Below are 13,816 nucleotides of genomic sequence, written 5' to 3'. Positions count from 1 at the left end.
ATGCAAAGATGGGTATGATAAAGGACCGAAATGGTAGGGACCTAACGGAAGCAGAAGAGATTTAAAAAAGGTGGCAAAATTATACAGAAGAACTATACAAGAGCGACCTTAACATCCCTGATAACCAGGGTAGTCACTGACCTAGAGCCAGACATCCTGGAATGTGAAGTCAAATGGGCCTTAAGAAGTCTGAGCAACCATAAAGCTAGTGGAGGTGACAACATTCCAGCTGAACTATTTAAAATCTTAAAAGACGAAGCAGTAAAAGTGCTACACTCAATATGCCACAGCAAATGTGGAAAATTCAACAGTGGCCACAGGATTGGAAAAGGTCAGTTTACATTCCAATCACAAAGAAGGGCAATGCCAAAGAATGTTCAAACTACCGCAACATCGCACTCATTTCTCATGCTAGCAAAGTTGTGCTCAAAATCTTACAAGCTAGGCTCCAGCAATATGTGGACTGAGAACTTCCAGAAGTACAGGCAGGATTTCGAAGAGGCAGATCATGGCATCCAGCCCTCTCAATTCCTGGCAAATAAATGGGGAAGAAATGAAGGTAGTGACAGATTTTATTTTCCTGGGCTCCAAGATCACTGCAGATGGGGACTGCGGCAAAGAAATTAAAAGATGCTTGCTCCTAGGGTGGAAAGTTATGGCAAATCTAGACAGCATCCTAAAAAGCAGAGACATCACCCTGCCAACAAAAATGCGTCTAGTCAAGGCTATGGTCTTCCCAGTTGCAATGTATGGCTGTGAAAGTTGGACCATAAGGAAGGCCGAGCGTCAAAGAATTGAGGCTTTTGAGCTCTGGTGCTGGAGAAGACTCTTGCGAGTCCCTTGGACTGCAAGCCGAACAAACCGGTCATTCCTAGAAGAGATTAGCCCTGACTGCTCCTTAGAAGGCCAGATCCTGAAGATGAAACTCAAATACTTCGGCCACCTCATGAGAAGGAAGGACTCCCTGGAGAAGAGCCTAATGCTGGGAGCGATTGAGGGCAAAAGAAGAAGAGGATGACAGAGAATGAGGTGACTGGATGGAGTCACTGAAGCAATCGGTGCAAACTTAAATGGACTCCGGGGAATGGTGGAGGACAGGAAGGCCTGGAGGATCATTGTCCATGGGGTCGCGATGGGTCGGACACGACTTCGCACCTAACAACAACAATCCCATCAATTTCCAGTGTACTGTTTGCATAACATATTAGATGAATCATGGGGTCAGCATTAGTGGCCTGGCAAAATAGCAAGTATTCTGTATTTCTGGTTGTCTACCAAAATACCGAATCAGAAGAATAACAAGTTAATGTACAGACATTCTGTCAATTCATTTATACAACCTAATTGCTAATTTTATGGCCCCCTACCCCAGGAGAGTTTATGACTCCACACACTTGGTAAGAGAAAGGCTTGCAACTGTGAGGAATGGCAGAGGATGATGGACCATTTACCCAAATTTTATTTGAGACAATGTGGCTGTAAGTGATGGCAGGAATATGTAATGGAATTTTTAGTTTAAATCTCTGGTCTTGGAATAAGATAGTTGTCAGTGCAGGAATTCACACCCAGGAATGTTTCACACTTGTATGGAGACAGGTGGGGCCAGCAGCAAATGGTGGGGTGGAAGCTGTTGATCCCTGACTAAGACCAATTATGCACGGGCCGGAATGCCCACGCTGGTGGCAGGAGGGCATTGGGTAATGTCCACGATTATGTACGCTGACGCTGCCAGCCCGTGCGTGTCCCAGCCCAGGCCCATGGAACGCCCGCGTTAGACAAACGCGGGAACTTCTGCAGTCCCAGAGTTACTGTGGGCACCGGTGAGGGATGGGGTGGGCCAGCACCATGCATAATCGACAGCGCTGGGCTCCAACCCAACCTACGGTCCCCCGCAGAGCTGGCTGGAGCGTCCCCCTGCCCCCACTGTGGTGGGAGAGCAGCATGCTGCTCCCCACCATTGTGCAGCAGGGGGGCATGCCCCCAATCCCTCCGCCCTTCCGCTGGTGCTACCTCCGAGTGCACCTGGCGCTTCTGGCCCCACGTTGCATGCACGGGGGTATTGTGCCGGGGCAGCCACCGTGTGCCTGGGATGCTCCGCTCCTGTGTATTTGGGGGACAGTGGGGCTTTTTACCCCGGCGCACCAGAACGGTGGCAGCCCAGTGTGGCTGCCGCTGTGCATAACCAGTCATAGAGAATTTTTTCTCCTACGTTTTTGTAACTACAACTGAATTTGAGGGGACTGATTGGCTGTTTTAGCAAAGAATTATCATATGGCTGTATTTGGATGTTGTGACACAGTTTACTAATTTAACAGGAATAACTTTTGCTTATATATTCCCACTGTCATTATGGTCAGTTCATAGTCTAAGGAAGAGTACTTGCACTCGAAAGCTCATGCCTTGAATAAATCTTTGTTGGTTTTAAAGATGCTACTGGACTCTGATTTTATCAAGATGACTTGGTAACTCAAGTTCCATTATTATTCAGTGTTATCATACCAATGACCTTTCTGTTTTAGCAAGCTGAACATTCTTCCCCTCTGGGAACATCACTTATGAGCAGATTGCATTCTTAACTTCTACATCTGCACACATCTTAACATCGATACGTATTTCCTTGTCAGTTTCCTTCAGTTATCATTTGAAGGACATAGAGCTGAAATATCTGACACAGGAAGCGCACAGGGTTCTTTGGTATCACTGTAAGTTTCCTGCTTCAAACCCAAGCTATACCATGTGACATTCTACTTTTGTACAGTACCAATGCATTAAAAAAACAAGACTTTTCACATTTTTGGTAAAATGTCAAGGTTGACATTGAGAATTGGAACTGTACAATTAGGAATGATACTTGTAAGAGCACTGGAAATCTTGAAGCATTTTTATTAACCCCCGCCCACCAACAAAATATGACAGGGTATTCAAGATACCATGATTACCAAGGTGGTATTCAAATGTCAAGATTGTCCTAAAGGGCAAAAAAACTGGTTTGTGGTCTGGCTTGCTTGCTTACCTCTCCCTCCTCCACACAAAGAGCTTGCTTAAAGGCTTCCTGGTTGAAAGTCTTCAAATTCAGTTTTGTTGTGATGTCCACTTATGCCTGGACCATTGGAGTGTATTTCATCTCCATAAGCCAGGATGAAACAATCTGAAAACCTGCATTCCATGTGCATGTGAAGGGAATAAACAAACATCTCACAAACTAATGTTTGTAGTACCTACATGCTGTCTTTTGAGTTTTTTCTATCCACTTTCTCCAGACCATGCATCTCATGTCCCTCCTTAGTAAGCTTTTCTATGAACTAAAAAAGCCCGTAAATCCATAGCTTTTCCTGATCGTGAAGGTACAACAGCCCCTTTATTATTTTAATTGCTCTCTGTCACATTTTCCCCAGTGCGGTATTCTTTTTGAAGTACAGGAGATCAACCGGAACAGTACTCAGTATTCCACATATGGCCACATTAGACCTATTACTGGAACTTTTATTTTCCCTTCTTTTCCCATAACATACACTTGCCTTTTTACCAGTGCTGCACATTTTCATTGAGCTATCTACCACAACCTCAACATTGGCCAGTCCAGTTTGCCCTATGGAGTGATCTTCTTGAACAGTGGTTCTCAATCTTCCTAATGTCACGACCCTTTAATACAGTTCCTCATGTTGTGGTGACCCCCAACCATAAAATTATGCAAGTGTTCTTTCACAGAAATTAAAGTGAAACTGACCAATGGCGTGAAGATCCATTGTTCATGATTGTATATAAATTGTTTTTTTCCCCAGGGTTTCTCAGTTCAGCTCTGACTCTTGTCCCACCATGTTGATCTCACTCTTTTTCGCTGCTCCAGACAGATGAATGCTCTATCTCAATCTACTCCGCAAGGCTGTTGTGTGGATGACAACCCCTGGCCAAGCTGCTTGCCCTGCCGCAACCCCTATGAAAGGGTCGTCGACCCCCAAAGGGGCCCCAACCCCCAGGTTGAGAACTACTGCTCTTGAAGTTTGCCACAACATATTACGTGTACTGTGCCAATTTGAATTCCATTGGCATCGATGGGAACTCTTGGTTGGGTCATTAACCGTTGTTGGATCTTTAGAACTAACTTCCTCCTTTCTTACTGTACTTGACCCACACACATACACAACCAAACAAGACATTTGTTATTCATCTGATGAAACAAACTCTTTACTATAAAGGCCTCAAACTAACATACTGTAGTGTACTATGGCATTATGAATTGTTACCTAGAAGATCTAGGGTTGGGTGCTTCGGTATCTGAAATGGCCATTAGTGCCCGAAACAGCCAGTGCCATGACACGCGGGGGGAGGGGGGGGGAGGGAAGGCACGGGCATCGGAGCTCTGCGCCTGCATGTGAGTGCCTGCCAGTGTGCTGGTGCCTCCACCTCCCCCCAACGCTGGCTGCTTCGGGCGCGAACAGCTGCTTCAGACACCGAAGTGCCCAACCCTAAGTAGATCTTTTGATAAAGACGACATCATATTTACATGGCCTTTGAATGCAATAATTTAGAAGAGTTGTCTACATGGAGAGATGGGCTTCCAAGACCTTCCTTCTGAATGGATCCCCAGGACGAAAGAAGAAAACAGAGTTTTACTGACCTGTTGTTCATCTATCTCTTATGTGCAGACACACACTGGGACCATGCAAGCACAGGCCAGTCTCAGAGAACATGTTTCTAGCTTTAAGTCTGGAAACAATGACAGGATGGCTCAAGCAGAGACTTCTGAAACTCAATCCCTCAAAGATGGATAGCCCTGGGTAGGAAGGGACCAGGTGAAGAAGCATGGCTGCCCTGCCTGGACAGGGTGAAACTAACCGTTGCACGCTCTTCTAGGAATCTGGGCATGATCTTCAATAACTCCCTCTCTATGGAGACACAAAAGTAGCGCAGCTGGCATTCTTACATCTCCACCAAGTTAAGCTATTAGCGCCCTACTTGGCCCCGGAACACCTAGTCACAATGATCTATGCAACAGTCACCTCTAGATGGGATTTCTGTAACTTGCTCTGTGCAGGACTACCCTTATCCTTGCTGCAGAAACTGCAACTGGTCCCGAATATAGTGGCCATGGCCCTCTTGGGAACATCTTGGAGGGCCAATATACAGCATGTGCTTTGGCAACTGTACTGGCTCCCAACTGAATTCCAGGTCAGGTTTAAGGTTTTGGTACACTCCTGTAAGGCCATCCATGGTTTGGGCTCAGCATACCTGAGGGACCGCCTTGCTGCTTATGCCTCCCAAGGAGCATAATGCTTGAGCAATTTCAACCGGCCAATAATCCCTGGCCCCAAGAAATTATATCTGGCCTCAACCAGAACCAGGATGTTTTCTGTCCTAGTCACTTCTTGGTGGAATGAGCTCCTGGAGGAGATCTGGTCCAGGTCGGAGCTGGCACAGTTCCACAGGGCCTATAAAATGGAGCACTTCCGCCAAGCTTTTGGTTGGGGCCAGTGAACTGACAACATCTATTGGACCCCATTAGAACCCCCATCAGAAATGCCCAAACAGAATTTCTGGGGTGAGCTTGAATTAATGTCAGCTGATAATTATGGTTTTAAATATTTTAATAATTGTTTATAGTGAACAGTTTAATTTTTAATTAGAATAATTTTATTATTGATTGTATCTTGTATTTTGTATTGGTTATGATGTTCACTGCCCTGAGCTGATTCTAGGAGGGTGGTATACAAATTCAATAATATGGCATTCCACCCTAAAAAAGTGCTGTGCATATCCAGTAGTGGGACACTACTGAGCTGCTGCAAACTCTCACCACTCACTGAACTCAGAACCAGTAGGTTCCAAACAACCCAAGAGCAAAGAGTGCTTTCTATGTCCTGGAAACAGGAGCAGGAAACATGACTGGTAGAATCACCTCCTGGGCCAAGTGGAACTTTAATAATACTTTGGGGAGAAAATCTAGACTAGGGTGGAGAACCACCCTTTCATTTAAAAAAAATCATTCATTAAAAGAAATGGGGGTAGGGGAACCAACTCTTGAGGCAGCCAACTTGTCTACCTGCCTAGCTGACATGCGATACTAAAAAAGCCCCTTTCATAGACCAAAATCCTAAGGGGCAAGTTGCTAGTGAGTCAAACAGCACCCCCATAAGGGCCGTCAGGACCAAAGATAAATATAGCTGTGGAACTATTCTAAGGATCGGAGAGCAAATTTTAGCCAAAGCCTTCAGGAATTGACAGTGAGTTTAGGTGAAAAATGCAGATCCCTGTACCTCCTAATGGAATGTGGTAATCACAGCTAGGTGAATTTTATCAGATGAGCAGATCATCCCAGGCCAAATATAACAAATACTCAAAGACCACTGGCAAAGGATAAGTAAATGGGCATGTCCCCTTAGAACAGTAGTTCTCAACCTGGGGGTTCATCTGTCTGTAGCAGCAGAAAAGAGCAAGATCAGCATGGCAGAGCTGAACTGAGAAACCCCAGAAAAAAATCAATTTATATACAATAATGAACAACGGATCTTCACGCCATTGGTCAGTTTCTGTGAAAGAACCCTTGAATAATTTTACGGTTGGGGGTCATCACAACATGAGGAACTGTATTAAAGGGTCGCCGCATTAAGAAGGTTGAGAACCACTGCGCTAGACCTTTGCCCATTGTGGCTCTTAAAAACATGTACCGTATTTGCCGGCGTATAAGACGGCTTTTTCCCTCTCAAAAACATGCCTCCAATTGGGGGGGTCGTCTTATACGCCGGGTGCACTTCAGTCTGGATGCGGCGGCGGGCGGCGGGCGGCTCCCCCCCCCGACACTGAGCTCACGGCGGTGGCGGGCGGCGGCAGCTCTCCCCCACTGGGCTCACAGCGGCGGCGAGCGGCGGCGAGCGGCTCCCCCCCACTGGGCTCACAGTGGCGGCGAGCGGCGGCGAGCGGCGGCGAGTGGCGAGCGGCGAGCGGCGGCGAGCAGCTCCCCCCCACTGGGCTCACGGCAGCGGCAAACTCCACATTTTGAGTGAAAATGTTGGGGGGTCGTCTTATACGCCCAGTCGCCTTATACGCCGGCAAATACGGTAATATAAAGATAAGGGCCCCCATCTGGGAGATAATCAACCTCTCTCTCACAATGGGAGAATTCCCAGAGGGACTAAAAGAGGAAATGGTACTCCAGCTACTGAAAAAGCCATCTTTTGACCCGTAGGAGCCCCATAACTATTGGCCTGTCCTCGCATTTAGCATTCCTGGGGAAGATGGTGGAAACGACTGCTACATATCAAATATTAGCATTTCTGGAAGAAGCTTCAGTCTTAGACCCATCTCAGTCAGGTTTCCAGCCCGGCCATGGGATAGAGAGAGCGCTAGTTGTCCTGACGGATTACTTCTGTCGCCAGTTCAACCGAGGCAGGTCGACACTGCTGATACTACTAGACCTCTCAGCAGTATTTGACACAGTTGACCACAAGCTTTTAGCTCGCCACCTTGCCGCCGCCAGAATATGGAAGACGGCCCTTCAGTGGCTGATCTCATTCCTCCAGGATCGTGGACAGAAGGTAGCAATAGAAGAGAGAATATCAAATCATCGAAAATTTACTTGTGGAGTAACACAGGGAGCAGTCCTTTCTCCTATTCTATTCAACATGTTAATGCATCCTCTTGCCCAACTGGTACAGAAGTTCAGGCTGGGTTGTCATCAATATGCAGATGACACCCAGCTCTTCCTACTGATGGATGGCTGCCCTGACTCTCCCCCAGAAGCATTAGCCAGCTGCCTGGAAGCAGTGACAAGATGGCTCAAGCAGAGTTGTCTGAAGCTCAGTCCTTCAAAGATGAAGGACCTGTGGCTGGATAAGGGTTCGTGTGAGGAAACACGTCTGCCTTCCCTGGATGGTGTACAGCTCTCAGTGGCTCACTCCCCCAGGAACATGGGCATGATTCTGGATGCTTCCCTTACAATGGAAGCCCAGGTCACAAAGGTAGTGCAGCTGGCATGTTACCACATCTGCCAAGCCAAACTACTAGAGCCCTACTTGGCCCCAGAACACCTAGCCACAGTGATCCATGCAACAGTCACCTCTAAAAAAAACAAGCTGCCTACATCTGAAGAAGTGGGCACCAGTCCATGAAACTTTATGCAGGAATAAACTGTTGTCAGTGCTGCAAAACTTCCATTTATTTCTTTTTAAAAGGACGTGTCTCAACAGTATGGCAGTTTTAAATCAGCATGCAACTGTTTACAGTATTTTTACTAGTTTGGCTTGAAACAAGATCAGGCAGGAAGAGCACAAACCATCTTCCAAGAAGATTTTGATCCCTCCCCCTAACCAATTTTAGACCAGTTTCCTGCAGGGCTGTAGTTTCATCTTGAGTATTTGATACCAGAGATTGTTATTTTTAAATGCTCATTCTTTACAGGTACTCTAGTTGCAACAATGGCATGCATTATAAAAACTATTATGAAAAAAGCTAGGTTTAAATAAGCAGAAAGTTGGTAATGAGTGCCAAAAAAGGTCTAATAAAACATTAACAAAAAACATTAACAAAAAAGGCAGCCAGTTCGTCAACACAGCAAATTACACTGTTAACACAACTGATGCTTCTGCTTTCTCAAATAACTATAAAACATTGTTCAATGCATGGCATAAGGACATAGAAGAGTTATTAATCAGTGGGATGATCTTTTCACATTCTCCATGGCCTGTACATATGAGCAAACGCCTGACAACCTGAATAAATTGTAGAACTGAAGATATTACGCCCTGGTTTCATGAAGATTAAAGGTGGATGATGATATCAATCCTGGCTCATTATAGTCAGATTTCTACCCTGCCTTTCCAGCTACTGGTGTTCAAGATGGTTTACAGATCAGTGTTAAAACAATCACTAAATAATACCAAATACAGATATTACAAGTATTTCTCCCGCCAAAGAACACACTAGATTATGCAGTTACAGGGAAATCTGTAATTGTATTCGTAAATCATGACTGCTGTGGATTGAACCATTACAAATAGGTCTTTTGCATGAGTTTAATCTCACTCGAAAAGTCTGTTATTTGTAACACTTTACTTTGCACAAACAACAAATCATCAGAAAAATTAGAGAGTATCTTTTAGAAATACTGCAAAAACAATTCATGCAAGTGTAGGAAATAGCTTTTATTGTACTACCATTCAACAAATCTCAAAACACTCAACAACGCCATCAGAAAAATACTAAATTGATTGACAAGTTCCACTAACATGCTCCAAAAGGTGCTGAATGCATCTGTTTCCTGTAGGAAGTAACACTGCTTTCCTGGGCGTAAAAATAGGTGCTAATATTGAATACCTTATTATCCCACCTCTGTGCAGCCTTCCTCCATAAACTCATATGTATATGTCTTGTGCACAATGTTTCAATACACAAGTCATGATTTACAAATAAAATTACATACTTTCCCTTACATCATAATCTATTTGGGGCTTGTATTATTTATGGCTCATGCATTTCCAGAGCAGCTGCATTCCTTCTTGTGCTCTTCTATCACTGTAACATAACTGATGCTAGTTAAAAAAATAATACCTGGTAGAAATAGACCATAAAGATATACAATGATAATAAATATTTTAATACTTCCTGAATATATCCATAATCAAACAACTGGCAGATCTCAAATTTTAAATGTACATAAACCCCACAATATAACACTTTCGTTCAGCCTACACTATGGATTTCATATTTTATTAAGAGACCAGCTTACCCTAGCTGTACAGTTGTCTCATTTCTCATATTAACAAAAACCAGCAAGAGCCAGTACAGCATAATGCAGTGGTTAGAATGTCATGTAAGACCAAGAAAGTCCTGGTTCCAGCCCCCATGTGACATGAAATTCTTCAGGAGACATTAAGTGTCAGGAGAACCATGTATACCATCCAGAGCACTTCAGGGCAGCAAAAAAAAAAAAAAAAAGTGAAGAAGCTATCACCAATGCAGCACCATAAACCTGGCCTTGACTCTATCAGAGCTCTTTCTTGCAGCTTTAATTGTAGACAAAGCCAGAATAATATGCCAGTAATATCTAGCTAACATATACAGCATAGCACAGTTAGGGTTTCTGGGGAGCAGGACATCAACATGCAAACTGCAATAAACAAACAAATAAATGGAAGCCTAACAAGTGCTGGAAACCTGCACCTAATTTGGATGTTCAGTTCAACACACACATGAATGCATGAATTTTTCATTTTATATTCTATTTGTTTTGCTTTTTTATAAGCACTTTTCATGGAATTAATACAATCCTTCCTGCAAACGTAGCAATACACCATCCCATCTGCTTACACTTACCTATATTTATCCTCCTCACATCACTACCTTTGCAAAGTTGTGAGCAAGATTATCTGGAGGCAACTGTCACTGTCTACAGGCGCCAGCCTGCTCTTGCCTAAATTCTGTGACACAAGTTCTGACACAGGAAGAAACTTAACAATAAAGCTTTCTATCTCAGCCCAGGAACTCAAATAATATTAACCTCCCCTATGCAAAATGGTTATATCTGCCCAGCACAGGATAAAAATCCAAGGGTTGAATATCATGAGTGTCACAGGGAATGCATCATATATTTTGTAGTGAGTGGCTCATAGCTATGTAAATTTCATTCCTTCTTCCCTTAAGTGCCACTTTTACAGTACCCCAGAATCTGTTGGGAAGGGAGAGCATCATTCCCCCAAACACATGCTGCCTGAGGATTAGCCTTTTCTTCATTTCTCACTTTCCTTCTCACACATCTGACAGCTCACTTCAGTAACAGAGGTCTTCAATTTTCAGCTGCAGTTCACGCTGTAACTTCAGCAAACTACTCAGAAGGAATAATGGCTGAGCCATGCCCCCTTGCGCTAGGAGGAATCGCACGGAGGATGCCGTCTTTTGAAAAGGACGCTCCCTTTACCCGAGAGCTTCTGTCCCAGTCAACAATGACATCTGTACCCCAGGCCATTTCTTCCAAGCAAACCACTCCTAGGCTCTTCGATACTAGTTCATCGCCGCCTACCCACTGCTGGGCCCAGGCACAAGCAGCCCGTGCCCGCAAGGCTTTCTTTCCGAAAAAAGGGCGGAAGGCTCCCGGCCCCGGCCTGACCCGCCTTACCTGCGGGGCTCCACAAGTCCTCGTGCCGACATTCAAATCCCGCGCTGCCTCCCGTCCGCCACTCAGCAGCAGGAGCAGCAGCCCGCAGCCTTACGGGGCACCGGAGCCTCGCAAGTTGTCCCCCTGCGCCCGCAAACAAGCCAATGGCAGCTGCGGAGGGCGGAGGCGCACGTGGGGGACTGCCGGTGGGGCGGGGGAATGACGTCGCCTGCCGCCACCGATGGGGTGGGCGTGCGAGGCGGCTCTTCCCCACCCTGCGCAAGGGGGTCGTCGACGGGCAGGGGGGCGTCAAGCTCTTTGTTCTGGGCGCCGCTTCTTTCCAAGCGTGGGCGCCTGCCAGGAGACGAGCGCGCCCTCAGCCGCCCTGCCGCTCCTTCTCGGGCGCCTCGACTCAAGAGCGAGTCCCAAGGAGTTCAGCGGGGCTCCGAGGGAAGCATGCGGAGCCCACCTCTGTCGCGCGGCTCTCCCCGGCGCCCACTTTGTCCCGCTGACCCGCCCCTCACAGGAAAGGAATGCAAAAGCAGCTGCTGGGACAGCGCAAGAAAATGCCGGCCTTGGCTTTCTGTCACAAGCACTGCGTTCCCGCTCTGAAGCGAGGCAAACTTTTCCCGTTGCAGTCAGCCTTCCTTTTAAGTCTGGGTGAGAAACTGAGGCGCTTCTCTACGTGACGTTGGAGTCAGGAGAGGACTGACTTCCCCAGCCAGCCAGCCAGCCAGCTACCCTCTTCCCGCTTCTCTCCGCCGCTTTCGGTTTCATAGCAGCTGTGAGCCACTCTGCCTTCTGGGAAAACCAGGAGCGTCCCTCAGGATCCCGAGGGCAGCGGGTGGGAGAGGGAGAGGGAGAGGGGGCCTGGCTCGTCACCATCCTTTGCAACCGACCCCTGTATGACTTCTCACAGCCCAAACCTGTGTGCTTTTTCCTCTGGCATCTAGTCCATGGCCCACTGAGGTGTCAGCAGTGTTTTAAACTAACTTAAGCAGAATATGGTCCCTACATACTAAGAAAATTACCTCACCAAGGCACATTTATGTAGAAAAAGGGAAGGGACCCCATGTCCATTGGAAATGTATTAATCAACACCTTCCAAAGCATAGTATCAATGTACACACAAGTTATGAGGGCCTCTTATAAGTATAAATTGTGTTTCCCTTCAGAATTTGCACATCATACATGTACATCATACAACTGCAGAGCATGTAACAGCTCCCTACAGCAAAGTGAACACCACCCATCTTTAAGTGCCCAGGCATAAAACATAATACTACTACTGAACTGTGATTATTTCCCTGACAAATCTGAAGTGATAGGGGAATATATGGAGAATACAGAGTTTACTGCAGTTTCCCATGCTTTGACCATTCACAACCCAAAGGAATAGGAGTTTGCATAAACATGAATATTAAGTGATGGTACTGCAAAGACAGATATTAGGCCCAAGTGAGCTACAGACAATATATTGGAGGGCTCCAGGAGTGTGGGGAATAAGCTCAGGGAAGTAAAACCAGAAGCCTTAAGATACCAAGACTCTATCAAACATTGAAGTTGAGAAAACCAGAAAGAACAAGTCTGACCTAAGGGAAAATCCCTTTCTAGTCCCCCACTAGCAGTCTGATTAAGAATGAAAGCAGTATTGAATTGATTCCCAGACATAATTTTTGTGGAAAGAATGTCCAAAATTTAGTCATGTTAATGAAGCCCTTGATATTGTACTATATTGACTGTTGGAAATGTAGATGGCCTTGGCTTCAAATTGTGGCTTAATCAGTGTATAGACTACCTCTTGCTACAGCCAAGTGGTCAAAACCATCCTCTTTTTGCCAAGAGCAAGCAGGGCACTCTTTGTAGTATTTAACTGGGCCTGCAAGAATTCCTTCATCATTCAAGAGAGGGGCACAAGGGAGGAGAACCTTGGGAACACAGCAGCCAGCTGAATAAGATCTAGCACCCTCTCCCCTTTTATTACAGGCACTTAAGGCATGCGTATGGCCAAGCACAAACCTGTTAGCAAAAACCAGAGGGTTTTGTTCATAGCCCTGAGTCATGCCAGAATGACTAGCCTAGAAATTGTACCTTATTTGTCTTACAAAAAAAAAACAGAAATAGAAAGGCAGGATAGAAACACTTAAAACCATTTGCTAGTGGAGCACCCACTATAGAACACCTGTGCTTGAGTACTCACTGTTACTATCCTTGATAGACCAATAATGACTTGATATAAGGCAGCTTCTCATGTCCACAGAAGATTCTGCCAGATAATTTGAAGAACAATGGGTATTTCTCACAATATTTAGGAACATATGTGTTAACTAAATATGTATTAATATTTATTCAGATAGGTATAGGTAGCAACAAACATGTTAGTAGGGTGAACTGTCTTGTTATGGAACTGTAATCTTTTGTTCTTTCTTATTTCTATTATTCTCTCTCTTAAAATAAAGGCTGGAGTTATCCAGCAATTAAAAAAAAAAGATTCTGCCAGATAAACAGCCAATTTGCAAACTCATCAAGTAAATGTATCAGAGATGGGCTGTTTCCATTAGTCCCATCAGTGGTGTTGGCAGAATCAGATTGTTACCCTCTCTGCAGCGCTACTGCTAAAAGGGATGTCTAAAGTGACTGATCAGTGCTGGACAGAGGACCCTTGGAAATTTTGATGTAAGCTGCCCTGGTTAAAAGTTTCATGAATGGAAGAAATAATGGAAGAATATA

The 13,816-nt window shown here is 45.3% G+C and overlaps 1 protein-coding gene across 3 annotated transcripts in view; it reads right to left on the bottom strand.

The window, feature by feature from the left end:
• The window catches only part of TRAF5 (TNF receptor associated factor 5), a 42,304-nt gene that overhangs the window by 21,454 nt on the left and 7,034 nt on the right, over positions 1-13,816 (bottom strand). Inside the window, exons 1-2 of one of the 3 annotated variants that reach the window (XM_077338464.1) lie at positions 11,108-11,839; positions 3,014-3,156 (exon numbers count right to left, since the gene is read on the bottom strand). The exons of 1 other annotated variant lie outside the window; for it this stretch is intronic. The gene's annotated coding sequence lies outside the window, so the exon portion shown is untranslated. Of the gene's footprint in view, positions 1-3,013; positions 3,157-11,107; positions 11,840-13,816 lie in introns of those variants that run through there. One more of the 3 variants, XM_077338449.1, reaches the window with a different exon arrangement.

This window comes from Paroedura picta, chromosome 1 (genome assembly GCF_049243985.1).
Source record: "Paroedura picta isolate Pp20150507F chromosome 1, Ppicta_v3.0, whole genome shotgun sequence".
Lineage (NCBI taxonomy): Eukaryota > Metazoa > Chordata > Lepidosauria > Squamata > Gekkonidae > Paroedura > Paroedura picta.
This window is presented reverse-complemented; position numbering and strand designations above follow the sequence as displayed.